A 13705-nucleotide genomic window follows, 5' to 3' on the forward strand; every position below is an offset into this window, starting at 1 on the left:
ACATGAAGTGATGTGCTGACTAACAGGAAGTGATGCGCTGACTAACAGGAAGTGGCCTGTTTGAACTAACTTTATCGAACATTTTAAACAAACAATGCAATTCAATACGAAGGCATAGTAAATCATTACAAACCCAGCCACTGAGGATGCACAAGCCAGTGCATCCTTAGTGCCGGTCCAAAGCCCGGACAAATGGGGAGGGTTGCGTCAGGAAGGGCATCCGGCGTAAAATCTTTGCCAAATCAAATATGCGGATCATAAATAAGACTTACATACCGGATCGGTCGAGGCCCGGGTTACCAACGACCGCCACCGGTACTGTTAACCAGCAGGGTGTCGGTGGAAACTATGCTACTGTTGGGCGAAGGAGAAGGAGAGGGGGAAAGCATGTCCAGAGGCAGCTAGAGAGGAGGAAGGGTAGGCATGTGGAGGTGAGAGTTGGAACTTTGAATGTTGGCACTATGACTGGTAAAGGGAGAGAGCTGGCTGACATGATGGAAAGAAGAAAGGTAGGCATACTGTGTGTGTGCAAGAGACCAGGTGGAAGGGGAGTAAAGGCCAGGAGTATCGGAGGTGGGTTCAAACTCTTCTACCATGGTGTGAATGGGAGGAGAAATGGGGTAGGGGTAATTCTGAAGGAAGAGTATGTCAAGAGCATGCTGGAGGTGAAGAGAGTGTCAGACAGAGTGATGAGTATGAAGCTGGAAATTGAAGGTTTATTGCTGAATGTTATCAGCGCATATGCCCCGCAAGTTGGGTGTGAGATGGATGAAAAAGAATTCTGGAGTGAGTTGGACGACATGGTGGAGAGGGTACCCAAGGAGGAGAGAGTGGTGATTGGAGCGGACTTCAATGGACATGTTGGTGAAGGGAACAGAGGTGATGAGGAGGTGATGGGAAGGTATGGAGTCAAGAAGAGAAATGTGGAAGGACAGATGGAGGTGGATTTTGCGAAAAGGATGGAAATGGCTGTGGTGAATACATATTTCAAGAAGAGGGAGGAACACAGGGTGACGTACAAGAGTGGAGGAAAGTGCACACAGGTGGACTATATCTTTGAAGGCGCCATCTAAAAGGGATTGGAGACTGCAAGGTGGTGACAGGGGAGAACGTAGCTAGGCAGCATCGGATGGTGGTCTGTAGGATGACTTTGGAGACCAAGAAGAGGAAGCGAGTGAAGACACAGCCGAAGATCAAATGGTGGAAGTTGAAGAAGGAAGACTGTTGTGTGGAGTTCAGGCAGGAGTTAAGGCAGGCACTGGGTGGTAGTGAAGAGTTGCCAGATGGCTGGACAACCACTGCAGAAATAGTGAGGGAGACAGCTAGGAAGGTACTTGGTGTGTCATCAGGACAGAGGAAGGAAGACAAGGAGACTTGGTGGTGGAATGAGGAAGTACAGCAAATTATACAGAGGAAAAGGTTGGCAAAGAAGAAATGGGATAGTAAGAGAGATGAAGAAAGTAGGCAGGAGTACAAGGAGATGCAGCGTAAAGCAAAGAGATGGGTGGCAAAGGCAAAGGAAAAGGCGTATCGTGAGTTGTATCACAGGTTAGACACTAAGGAAGGAGAAAAGGACTTGTACCGATTGGCTAGACAGAGGGACCAAGCTGCAAAGGATGTGCAGCAAGTTAGGGCGATCAAGGATAGAGATGGAAATGTGCTGACAAGCGAGGAGAGTGTGCTAAGAAGGTGAAAGGAATACTTTGAGGGGCTGATGAATGAAGAAAATGAGAGAGAGAGAAGGTTGGATGATGTAGGGATAGTGAATCAGGAAGTTCAGTGGATTAACAAGGAGGAAGTGAGGGCAGCTATGAAGAGGATGAAGAGTGGAAAGGCAGTTGGTCCTGATGACATACCTGTGGAGGCATGGAGATGTTTAGGAGAGATGGCAGTGGAGTTTTTAACTAGATTGTTTAACACAATCCTGGAAAGTGAGAGGATGCCTGAGGAGTGGAGAAGAAGCATACTGGTACCGATTTTCAAGAACAAGGGTGATGTGCAGAGCTGTAACAACTACAGAGGTATAAAGTTGATCAGCCACAGCATGAAGATTTGGGAAAGAGTAATAGAAGCTAGGTTAAGAGGAGAGGTGATGATCAGCGAGCAGCAGTATGGTTTCATGCCACGAAAGAGCACCACAGATGCGATGTTTGCTTTGAGAATGTTGATTGAGAAGTATAGAGAAGGCCAGAAAGAGTTGCATTGTGTCTTTGTAGATTTAGAGAAAGCTTATGACAGAGTGCTGAGAGAGGAGGTTGTGGTATTGTATGAGGAAGTCAGGAGTTGCAGAGAAGTATGTAGGAGTGGTGCAGGATAGGTATGAGGGAAGTGTGACAACGGTGAGGTGTGCGGTTGGAATGACAGATGGGTTCAAGGTGGAGGTGGGATTACATCAAGGATAGGCTCTGAGCCTTTTCTTGTTTGCAATGGTGATGGAAAGGGTTGACGGACAAGATCAGGCAGGAGTCTCCATGGACGATGATGTTCGGGGATGACATTGTGATCTGTAGCGAGAGTAGGGTGCAGGTTGAGGAGAGCCTGGAGAGGTGGAGGTATGCACTGGAGAGAAGAGGAATGAAAGTCAGTAGGAGCAAGACGGAATACCTATGCGTGAATGAGAGAGAGAGGACAGTGGAATGGTCAGGATGCAAGGAGTGGAGGTGACAAAGGCATTTGAGTTTAAATACTTGGGGTCAACTGTCCAAAGTAACGGGGAGTGCAGTAGAGAGGTGAAAAAGAGAGTGCAGACAGGTTGGAGTGGGTGGAGAAGAGTGTCAGGAGTTATTTACGACAGAAGGGTACCAGCAAGAGTTAAAGGGAAAGTTTACAAGATGGTTGTGAGACCAGCTATGTTAAATGGTTTGGAGACAGTGGCACTGACGAAAAGACAGGAGGCGGAGCTGGAGGTGGCAGAGTTGAAGATGCTAAGATTTTCACTGGGAGTAACGAAGAAGGACAGAATTAGGAATGATTATATTAGAGGGACCGCTCAGGTTGGACGGTTTGGAGACAAAGCAAGAGAGGCAAGATTGAGATGGCTTGGACATGTGTGGAGGAGAGATGCTGAGTAAATTGCGAGAAGGATGCTGAATATGGAGCTGCCAGGGAAGAGGAGAAGAGGAAGGCCAAAGAGGAGGTTTATGGATGTGGTGAGGGAAGACATGCAGGTGGCTGGTGTGACAGAGGAAGACGCAGAAGACAGGAAGAAATGGAAACGGATGATCCGCTGTGGCGACCCCTAACGGGAACAGCCGAAAGTAGTAGTAGTAGTAGTAGTAGTAAACCATTACAAAAAAACATTACAAAAATACAACTTATGTCTTGTAGACATCACACTCCCCGCCTGACCTCAATGAGGTCACTACACCTGGTAAACAAGGAGTTTGAACCAGGCTTTTTACTTGTCTTCTGGGAGAAGTAAGACAACTTCCCCAGTTGGTCTGGGAAATGTGTTTACGATACCTTGGTCGGTTGTTTTAACCTCGACCTTTCTTACGTGTCCGTCTTTCCCAGGGAACGTGGCAGTGATCCGAGCCATAGGCCAAGAGTTGCGTATGACTTGCTCATTTCGGAGCAGGACCACATCCCCGACTTGTAGGTTTCTCCAAAGTGCTGTCCATCTCTGTCTGTGTTGTAAACAAGGTAGGTATTCTCGTCGCCAACATGTCCAAAATTGATTTGCGAGAGCTTGGACTTGTCTCCACTGTTTCGTGTACAGATCCTTCTCTGAGAAGTTGCCAAGGGGTAGTGAGACTCCGCTCACCTCAAAACAGTGGAACACTGCTACCTTCTCTTTCTGGAAGCGGAGAATAACTCCAATTAGGGTGTTATTCAAATCCGGGCGGGTTAGCAATACATCATTGACGGAGACACCACAGTACTGAGCACTAGAATCGAAGACGACCCTGATCTGTAGGAAGATACCAGCATTCTTCGCCACCTCTGCATGTCCATTTTGGAAGATCTTACCCATGAATGCAAAGTACTGTTCTTGCATTTCTGGTTTTCTTTTCAGTACTATCTTCAGAGATGTGAACCTGCTGACGGCCGCCTCTGTTGTTGCAAAGACGCTGGCGGGTTCTCTGAAAGGGAGTGGGGCAACCCAACTATTCTCATCATTCCTGTAGATGCTAGCATTCATCCTGTCCAGGAAGATCTTATCCTCGATCGACGGAGCAGGTCTGTTGCCATGTTCCGTTCTATTGAACACAGTTTTTCTCAGTGTTTCCTCTGTTGCTTTGGCTGCTTGGTTGAAGCTATCCTGCATTCCCTTGACATGCATGTAGCCTGTGCAAGGTTGAAACAATGAAGGACAACCGCCTTACAGCACATTGGTCTTGAAGCTGTTGATCGTCGGCTTATGAAAATTTCTCAGGCACACTTCTCCCACTACTACACAGCCAAGGTCTAGGCATTATGTGAAGGGAACCCGTTAACCTTGTGGACTCTCAAAATGTCTCTTCCGAGAAGCAGCAGAATATCTGCATTCGGATCTAGTTTCGAGAGGTGTTTGGCTATATGCTGGAGATGGGGTTGGTGTAGCATGGCGCTTGGTGTTGGAATCTCTGAACGATTATTCAGGATCTCGCTACACTTGATGAGTGGTGGGAGAGAAATGACCACCTCGCCATCTAAAGATTCGACTTGGAATCCTTCGGCGTGTCTCCCCGACATTTCTACCAAACCAGCACAGGTTCTCAGCCAACATGGGGATGGTCTGCTTTCCACACGAAAGAGGTCGAAGAACTCTGGTTTGACTAGTGAGCGATTGCTTTGGTCATCCATTATCACATAGGTGTTGACAGCCTTGTGCCTAGCATCCTCTGGATATACCTTTGTGAGGCAGATCTTTGCGCAGGAGATGCTCCATTGTCTCAAGCCACAAACCTCTGTGCAGCTTGAGCTAACAGCCAGGTTAGCATCCACTTCTCCCTCTCCGTTTTTCTCTTGTGATGGTGAAGGAGCCTTTGGGGCTTGAGGTGATGGACCAGGATGCATTGCTGTGACATAGTAGGTGCGGTCACATTCCAAGCACTTCACTGATGACTTGCAATCCTTGGCAAGATGTGAGGTGGGCGCACAGCGTCTGAAGCATATTCCTTTCTCCCTTAGGAGAGCTTTTCTCTCTTCAATAGGTTTGTTTCTGAACGCTCTACAGTCCTGGAGTGAGTGTGGTTTGTCATGCACAGGGCAGGTCTTGGTCGGGTCATAATTGGTTGGTTTGTTGAATCTCATTGTGGAAACATCTGTTTTGTGTACTGAGAATGTTATATCATTGTTGAATTTTGCAAGGCGAGTCTCACTGGTTTGGTAGAGGTTGCATTGCTCCCTTGGTGCATGAAGCTGGGGTCCTTCTGCTTTTTGGCTTTGTAGCATATGAATCTGTATAAGTATTCAAAGGGAGGGAACCTGCCATTGTTCTCCTCTTTGTGTCTTCAGCCAGCTGACAGCCATTTCTCTTGAAGTCCAAAAGGCAGTTTTCCTGTGATTGGTGAGCTGCTTCGTGAGGTGTCCAAAAACGAAAGGCCCGTGAGATAGCCATCTTCTTTGACACCGAGGATCTCGGTCAGAAAATCGCCAAGCTCACGGAGCTTGACGTGGTCTCTGTGGGTGAGCTTTGGGAAACTCTCCAACCGCTGAAAAAGTGACTCCTCCATAAACACTGGGGCAGCATAACACTAATGGAGACGTTCCCATGCTTTGTGCAGTGCCTCGGTGGGATTGCCCACATACACTGAGCATATGCATTTTACGTATTCATATGTCTCCTTGCCAAGCCACTTTGTCATGAGGTCGAGTTGCTGGGCTGCACTCAAATTAATGCCGCTGATTGTATTTGTGAATGAGGCATACCATACAAGGTAGTTTTCGGACTTGTCAAATTTGGTACAGGCCTGAGTTTGTGAGATCTCGTCTGGTGAGGTACTGTGCGAGAGCTTCTACTACAAGTGTTGGGATGCCTGGAGAAGCTTGCTTTGGGATATAGGGCTGAGCGTGAACATTCATACGTTCAGGAGTGTATGGTTGAAAGTTTTCGTTGGGATTGGATTCTGGCCATAGGTTCTTTGTCTTGGCTTGTTTTTGTTTTTGTTTTTTTGTTGGTGAAGGTAAGTATACATCATCGGCTGCTTCAAATCTGTTTTAAGGTTACCTAATGGTGGCTGTATGATGTCTGCTGCAGGTGACCGCTGTGATATGACGCTCTTATCCGGTTCCATACGGGATGGGCCCGTAACAGGTGAGTGTGGGATGCAAGCAAAATGTTTCAGGGCGTTTTGTGAATGGACATAATCACTGGTGCGTTCAATTTTACTTTCAGACTCTGTTGCTGCAACTTCGCCTATAACTTCCAAACCTTCCGCTATTTCTAAAACCCATGCTTCCGCTGCTGTTGCTTATGCTTGACATCGTAGCTGTAACACTTCTAGTTCTGCATCTGTTCTAGTTTTTTAAAACAGTGCTTCAGCATCTCTTCTCTTTTTTCTGCTTCTCTAGCGCTTAACTCCAAATCCTTATTAGCTGATTCGAGCTTCAGTTTTAGTTGCCGTGATGCATACTCTGCTCTTATCTTAGCTGCCTTGGCCTTAGCCCGGGCATGTCCTGCCTTGCTGGATGAGGAGGCTGATGACCTTGACCTTGAGGTTGCTGATTTTTACACTTTTGGAAGCCATGTTGAAACTTGCAGATACTGATCTCTTTCTGTGTTTTCACTTTAGTGTTCTCGTAAGGGTGTAAGAACCGCAGACTAAACACAAAGCTAAACTCCACTCAAGATGAAGAAAAGAGTCATCGGAGTAGTTGCAGAAACGTTTACTGGTAACTCCTTCAAAATGATGTGGAGTGAAAACTGCAGGATAATAAAAATACAGAAAAGCAAACTAAGTCTTGTGTTGTTTTTTACAAACTCAGAACTGTACTGAATTAGCCTAGCAAAGGCTTGAGCTAGCTTGTACGTACTTGTAAATACGACGTTTTATAATCTTAACTTATTGTTATATTCTTCATCAAATAACCCTTAATATATGAACGTTAACATGTAAATGATGAAATACAACAACTTACAATATTGAATTATCAGTCCTTGAGTGTAGATGCGAATGGATCCACGTGCTGAACAACAAATGTGACTTTCCCTGCATTTCCGGCATCTTTGACTAACAGGAAGTGATGTGCTGACTAACAGAAAGTGATGTGCTGACTAACAGGGAGTGGGCTGTTTGAACAAACTTTATCGAACATTTTAAACAAACAATGCAATTCGATACGAAGGCATAGTAAATCATTGCAAAAAACAGTACAAAAATACAACTTAAGTCTTGTAGACATCACAGTTGTGCTTCATATCTGTGACAATGTGTTGTTGTTATTTTTTAAAGGATTTTGGTAGTAAAGTCTTGTTTTTAATAGACATAAAAAGAGAGAGTGTCAGAAAAGAGAAGTGACGATCTCAGGACTAATTCGAATCCTGGATGCTACTCTTGGCAATGTAGGACACATTTAACAGACTGAACCACCAGGATGGCTGGTCCAATGATTAACCCTAGCTTTGTCTAACTCCATACAGGACCATGATAAATCACAGAAAGTATAGTATTGCCATTCACTAAGTTTCAACAAATGTTTGTATCACAGAATTGTATTATGACACATGCATATGCTTATGGCACATGTACAGGTTTTTTTGTCAAGAAAGGGAGGATTCCCCACCATTAGACTGTTTGCAATACAAACAGCCATTCTGAAACAAAAGCATAGTCATTTTCTTTATGTCAGTATCATTTTAATTTTTCTAAATTTTACAACCATGAAGTTCATTGTGATCGGCACCACAGCGAATGGAGAAAATGGCTTGTTGTGGTCATGTTTGGTTTTTTGCAGCGATTTAATCATCCATCAGGCAACAGGTTTTGGCCTGGCTTGAGTTCCCAGAATGCACAGGTGCTTAATGGCATGACAGGTTTGTGCCTAGGCTCTAAGGCACCAAACAAAGTGCTGCTGGCTCCTGGATAGACATGGCCACCTTGCCAGACAGCCCCAAGGCACCCACCGGGCAGCATAGTGTACTCATGGGCTTGCAAATGCCAGAGTTTAAGACAGACCTGTCTAGTACAGAGAGGGTGACAGAGCTGAATAGAACCACACATCCTCAGAGTATGCTACTACTTAGTACAGTGATAGGCTCAAGACATGTTAAGGGGCCATTTCTGTTTGTGCCAAATCCATCCATCCATCAATTATCTGTGCCGCTTATCAATCATTTACATAAAATTAAGTTAATGTACAGCATAACAAGACAACAAATTCAAAATAATTGATCAATGTCAGTTACTAGAACAGATACAGGATTCACACCTAAGTGAATTTAACAAATCAATAAACCCAGCAAGGGGCATAAAGGTACCTGAACTTTAACCTCTTTTTGCAATTGGTTCCAGCATCAAGGTGCATATTAACTAGAGGCCCTCTTTCCAAACTCAGAGACAATATAAGGGACTTTATACAGGAGCAAGTTACTTGATTCAAGTCTATAGCTACAAGACCTCGAATTAAGAAGACTAGACTAACAGTTTGAAAGTAAACCAGCAATGGCTTTGTAAATAAAAACAGGCCAGTGAAACCATCCATGGAGAGTTACATATGGTACACAATGGTAGATAAGGGACCTGGAAATGTAATACGCCATATAGTAAACAGTATCCATGGCATGCAAAGAGAAGAAAGATACAAGTATATATAGAATATCACCATAATCTAAACACTAGATAAAGTAGAAAAACTAGAATCAGAAGGATGCTGTCCTGGGCTAATCAGAGAAAATAGGATACACAGACAGTCAGGAGAGACAGAAAGAGAGAAGAGAGAGAGAGAGATTGAGTGAGAGAGAAACCTGATTTTTAGGTTGGAAGTTGAGATGCCTCTGGTCAATACAGAGAGAAAGATGAGATATACTTGGCATCCCTCATGGGATCTATATCAGCCAAGTGTTGCCTTTTAACCTCCATTTCATTCAGGGGGACTGCTCAAAATAGTCCCAGCTAAACAAGCCCAGACTGAGAAGGACTGGCTGTGCTTTCTGTACAACAGCGAGTTTTTCAATCATGTCGGCAACTGTGATGACGTTTGGTTCGCTGTCTGTGGCAGTTTTATTTTGGGTCAGATGTGCTCTCTCTGCCATTTTGCCTGGTGGAGCAGTAAGTCCAGGCCATGGAGAGAGAACATATGTCCTTCTTTCTCTCTGCTACTGCCCCCAAAATCTCACCTCCTCTTTCTCCATCCCCCCACCTGCTCCTCCCAGCCCTACATTTCACTGTGTATTCACCTACATACAAACACACAAAATCAGGGATGAATACTAGGATTACAGCTACAATAACATACCATACGTGGTGGGATCTGTCATTCTGCAGAGATTAATCTCATCGCAGTTACAAAGGGGACCTGAGTCATAAAGGAATTAACAATGCTTCAAAATCAGGAGCAAAACAGAAATAATTTGCAATACAGAGGGATGCTTTTATTACTTAAAATATGGCCTTATAGAGACTCACTGTATTTTGCAGTATGAAATGTAAGCTGTGATAGCCTCCTCCAAACTCAATTTGATCAACTTGGTGAAAAAAAATGACCATTGATATACTAAGAGACCGTTGACTGAGCCTATCCCAAATCACAGTATACGCACACAGTGGAATGATGAGTAATTTATGAAGCAATGGGATCAACCATAATGTAATGTTAACTATTATGTTATATATGTTATGATCATATGAGCAGTATGATGCGCTAGAGAGGTACCATCAAGAGTGTGTTGACAGGCTGTATCCATGTGGTTTGGCAACCTGACTGCTCAGGACTGTAGACTGTTGCAAAGGACTGTAAAGACAGCAGCAAAAATAATTGGCATGGAACTACCAAAACTTCATAATATTTACACCACTCGCTGCCAAAAGGAAAGCCCAAAACATATTTAAGAAAACATCATTGAGGATACAAGCCACTCAGCTCATGTTCTGTTCTCGATTCTTCCATCTAAAAAACGTTACCAGAGCATCAAATCACGCACCACCCATGTCAGCAATTGTTTCTTTCCACAATCAGTCAGGTTGCTGAACAGCTGACACACCCATATGCACCTTATATTGTTGCGTTATCATGAACTGTATGTTTTTTTTGGGATGGAGTGTCATTTGTCTCATTTGCCCTTGTGTCCTTTATGTTAAGGCAAAGAGAGCCAAAACCCAAGAATTTCTTTGTATTTCACACATAACAATAAACCTGAACTTGAACTTGAGAGCTGTTAGAGGAACTGATACCATGGGGACTATAGATAAAAGTTGCTATTTTTGCCATTCACCAACAAAACCAGCCGTTAGGGTAACTCCAGACATTCTCCCAACACATAATTATCTCTCACTTTACAGTCCAGCCAGTTTGCATTAACGTTCAATGATCAATTGAGAAGTTCTTTACTGTATAGGCTGCAGGCAAAGAACAGGGAATGCATGTATGTTCATCATGGCAGGGCGATCGATAGGTTAAAGGAGCCCAGCCTACTGGCCTCAACAGTTGGAGGCTGGGAAATGTATATTATCATGGTGACACTTTCCCCTGAGCAGCTTTAAGAGGGTCATAAAGTTTCCCTGATGTCTACCGATCTGGTAAACCAAGGATTAATTTTTGTTGGGATTCATTTAGAGAAGAATAAAATACAGATGACGTTTTTTTTTTTTTTTTGGTGATGCCTTAGAGGATACAGCTGCTTGCTTACAAGAGGTAGTTTACAGCTTGGTGATCTAGTATCATACATATAACCTGGAAGTACAAAGCCTGAGGCTGACAGTATAACTCTGTAATTCATATTACTAATTTGAACTCCTGATCTTACCAATGCAATAACTAACTTGTGCAATTAGCCATGCAACAGGATCTGTGAAATATTACCTACTACTGTGCAATGCTACATGTCTCACAGTAACTGGTCCTATTATAGCCTAATTGTAGCGTATGCCTTTTCTGTTACTTCCCCAATATTGCTCATATTTACGTAGATCTGCACTCATACTTCATACTTATACTTACATTTTTTTTTACTTTTAAGCTCTTCTGCTGATATTTTTACTTTTATTGTACATATTTTTGATAGCCGACAAGCAATGTTATGTACCACCAACAGCAGTGTACCAAGTCAAATTCCTTGCTAGTGATCATACTTAGAATTTAAAATGATGTCAAGTCAATTTTAGAAGCTATTAAATCATGTTGCAAGTCAGTGGTAAATTAAAACTACAGAATGGGAACGTGGAATAATTTTTTTAGGAAAAAAACCCAACCTTTTAAACATTGATAAAAGTGTGTGTGTGTCTGTGTGTGTGTGTGTGTGTGTGTGTGTGTGTGTGTGTGTGTGTGTGTGTGTGTGTGTGTGTGTGTGTGTGTAAAAATCATGTGCCAAGCAGCATGGGCATTGCCCCAACTTGAACTCTAGGGGGGGCTCTTCTCCTGACCTGTGAAGAGGAGTAGGGACAGAAAAGCCTCAAATAGACCCAGATCCATCTGATTCAAATACAGAGGAACAGTAGCTCTAGTAGAGTTCAATAGAGTCTCACTGCTATCTAATCTCCCAAGTACCCCAATGATTTCAGTTCTATGTATCAAACGGGGTGTAAAACAGTAACATTGACCCTGAGATTATCACTTGATGATTAAAGAAACAGCAGCCTTGGTTGAAACGTTGTAGGTTAATCTGGTTTTGGTCATAGTGTGACAGTGTTGAGCTGAGGTGGTCAAAGCTATAGCTACAGATTAGGATCGCAGGAATCGAAAAAGGTACAAGACAGCTAACAAATATGACTGGAGGACGGAGAGAAAAATACAAAAGTTAGTGGCTTAAAAGTTTTAGTACATATTTAAGCCGCTAACTTTGCCTATCACAGAATATCTCTGAGATAGGCAAAGAATATATCAGAATATACGTATATATGGTGCTATGCAGAAGTGTCTGAGCACTCAAATCTCCTCTTTAGATTTACCATGATATTTGACCCAACATATGCTCCAACAATACATGTATCCTAATAATAAATTACACTCCACTATATATGGCTTTATTAATTGTGCTTATTTAAATTGAATATTGGCCACATAAGGCTCTCTGGGAAAACGTGCACCTGTACCACAGCGTTTCTGCCAGTTTTAGCCTAACAAAACAATACCACAACTCTCGTGACTTCTCGGAAAACTATCTGTGAAAATTGTCACGTCTATTGAAACTAGATGCCATAATACTTTGCAGGGTTCATATTTTAAACAGAGAGCAAGTTTTTTTTTTTTTAATTCCAGGTGCAGCTTCCATGGATTTCAGTGGTAACTTTTCTGTTCTATTAAAACTATTAGGTTCAGTATATAGTTGAAATATGTGCAGGATGGGCCTTGAAAGAACAAACAGGAAAAGGACCATGGTAGATTAACAAACTTTGAATTCCCCCTTTCCTCCTTCCCTTCATCACACATGGTGCAGTGAAAAAAAAAACACTGGAAAACTTTTAAAGTTTTGCAAAGTAGCATCCATATTTCATATTGTCTGGTATTTATAATATCACGATCTATATCATCAGATACAATGGGGCTGTTGCTGCCATGCTGTTATGTGACTTGCAATAAGTTGATGTATTGATAGCCTGTTAAATGGCATGGACATGAATATGAAAACAGGTTTACACGAATTCACAAGGCAACACCTGCATTTGTGCACACACATTACCCACAACACATATGTCAAAGATATTATCATAAGTATTTTGAAACCAAGTCAACTCTCATGACACGCAGAAAATGTTTTTGGGGGGATCCGCGGTGGTGTAGCGGTCTAAGCATCGGCTTTGTGTCGATGCAGTTGCCCACTATGGCCGGACTCGATGAAGCAACAATCATTGGCAACGCTGTCTTCAGGAGGGGGCGGAGTCGGCTTGTGTTCGTCACATGAATGCGTCTCTGTATGTGTCGGAAAAAAACAGTGGTTCGGCCTGGAGTCGCCTTGTCACGAAAGTGGGGAGGAGTCTCCTTCGAGACTGCCGGCCGGAGAGATGCAGTTGGCGAACGCATGCAGTACGAGGGTGGGTGTTTGAATTAAAATAGGAATCGATTGGCCACTAAATTGGGAGAAAAAAAGGAAAAATCAGAAATAAATTTAAAGAAAATGTTTTTTGGGACAGCGAACCTCCTCGTCAGATATATCTCAAACCGAGATATATCCTTCACAAAATTTAAGGCAAACTGCAGCTGAAAGTCTACCAAATTCAGGTATTTGGCTCTCATCCTGGAGTACAGAGCCAAGTGGCTTATTCACTCTTAGTGAGGCGAATGAACCATTATGCTTCATAAATGAGACAAGGGAGGGAATCGGTCCATTTTAAAAGCATGTTAAATGGTAAACAAGCAGCAGGTTCACTATTAACAAACACCTGTATTTATGATTTTGTACATTTTGTTTTTTTCTGTTGTGCAGTAGCCGTCCTCAGCCAAAATGTGTGTTGTTCAACGGGGTCTCTCTTAAAAGATGCAAGTTGCACCACCGTCTCAGGTTACAGACGAACAAAGGGCAGAGGAAGAGGAAAAAAGGGAAAGAAGGAGAGGCAGAGAAAAGAGAGACAGAAGCAAAGAGGGCCAGCAGGAAATGTGAGGGAGAAGAGAGTAATGAGTGGAGAGAAAA

Source organism: Lampris incognitus, chromosome 10 (assembly GCF_029633865.1).
Source record: "Lampris incognitus isolate fLamInc1 chromosome 10, fLamInc1.hap2, whole genome shotgun sequence".
Classification (NCBI taxonomy): domain Eukaryota; kingdom Metazoa; phylum Chordata; class Actinopteri; order Lampriformes; family Lampridae; genus Lampris; species Lampris incognitus.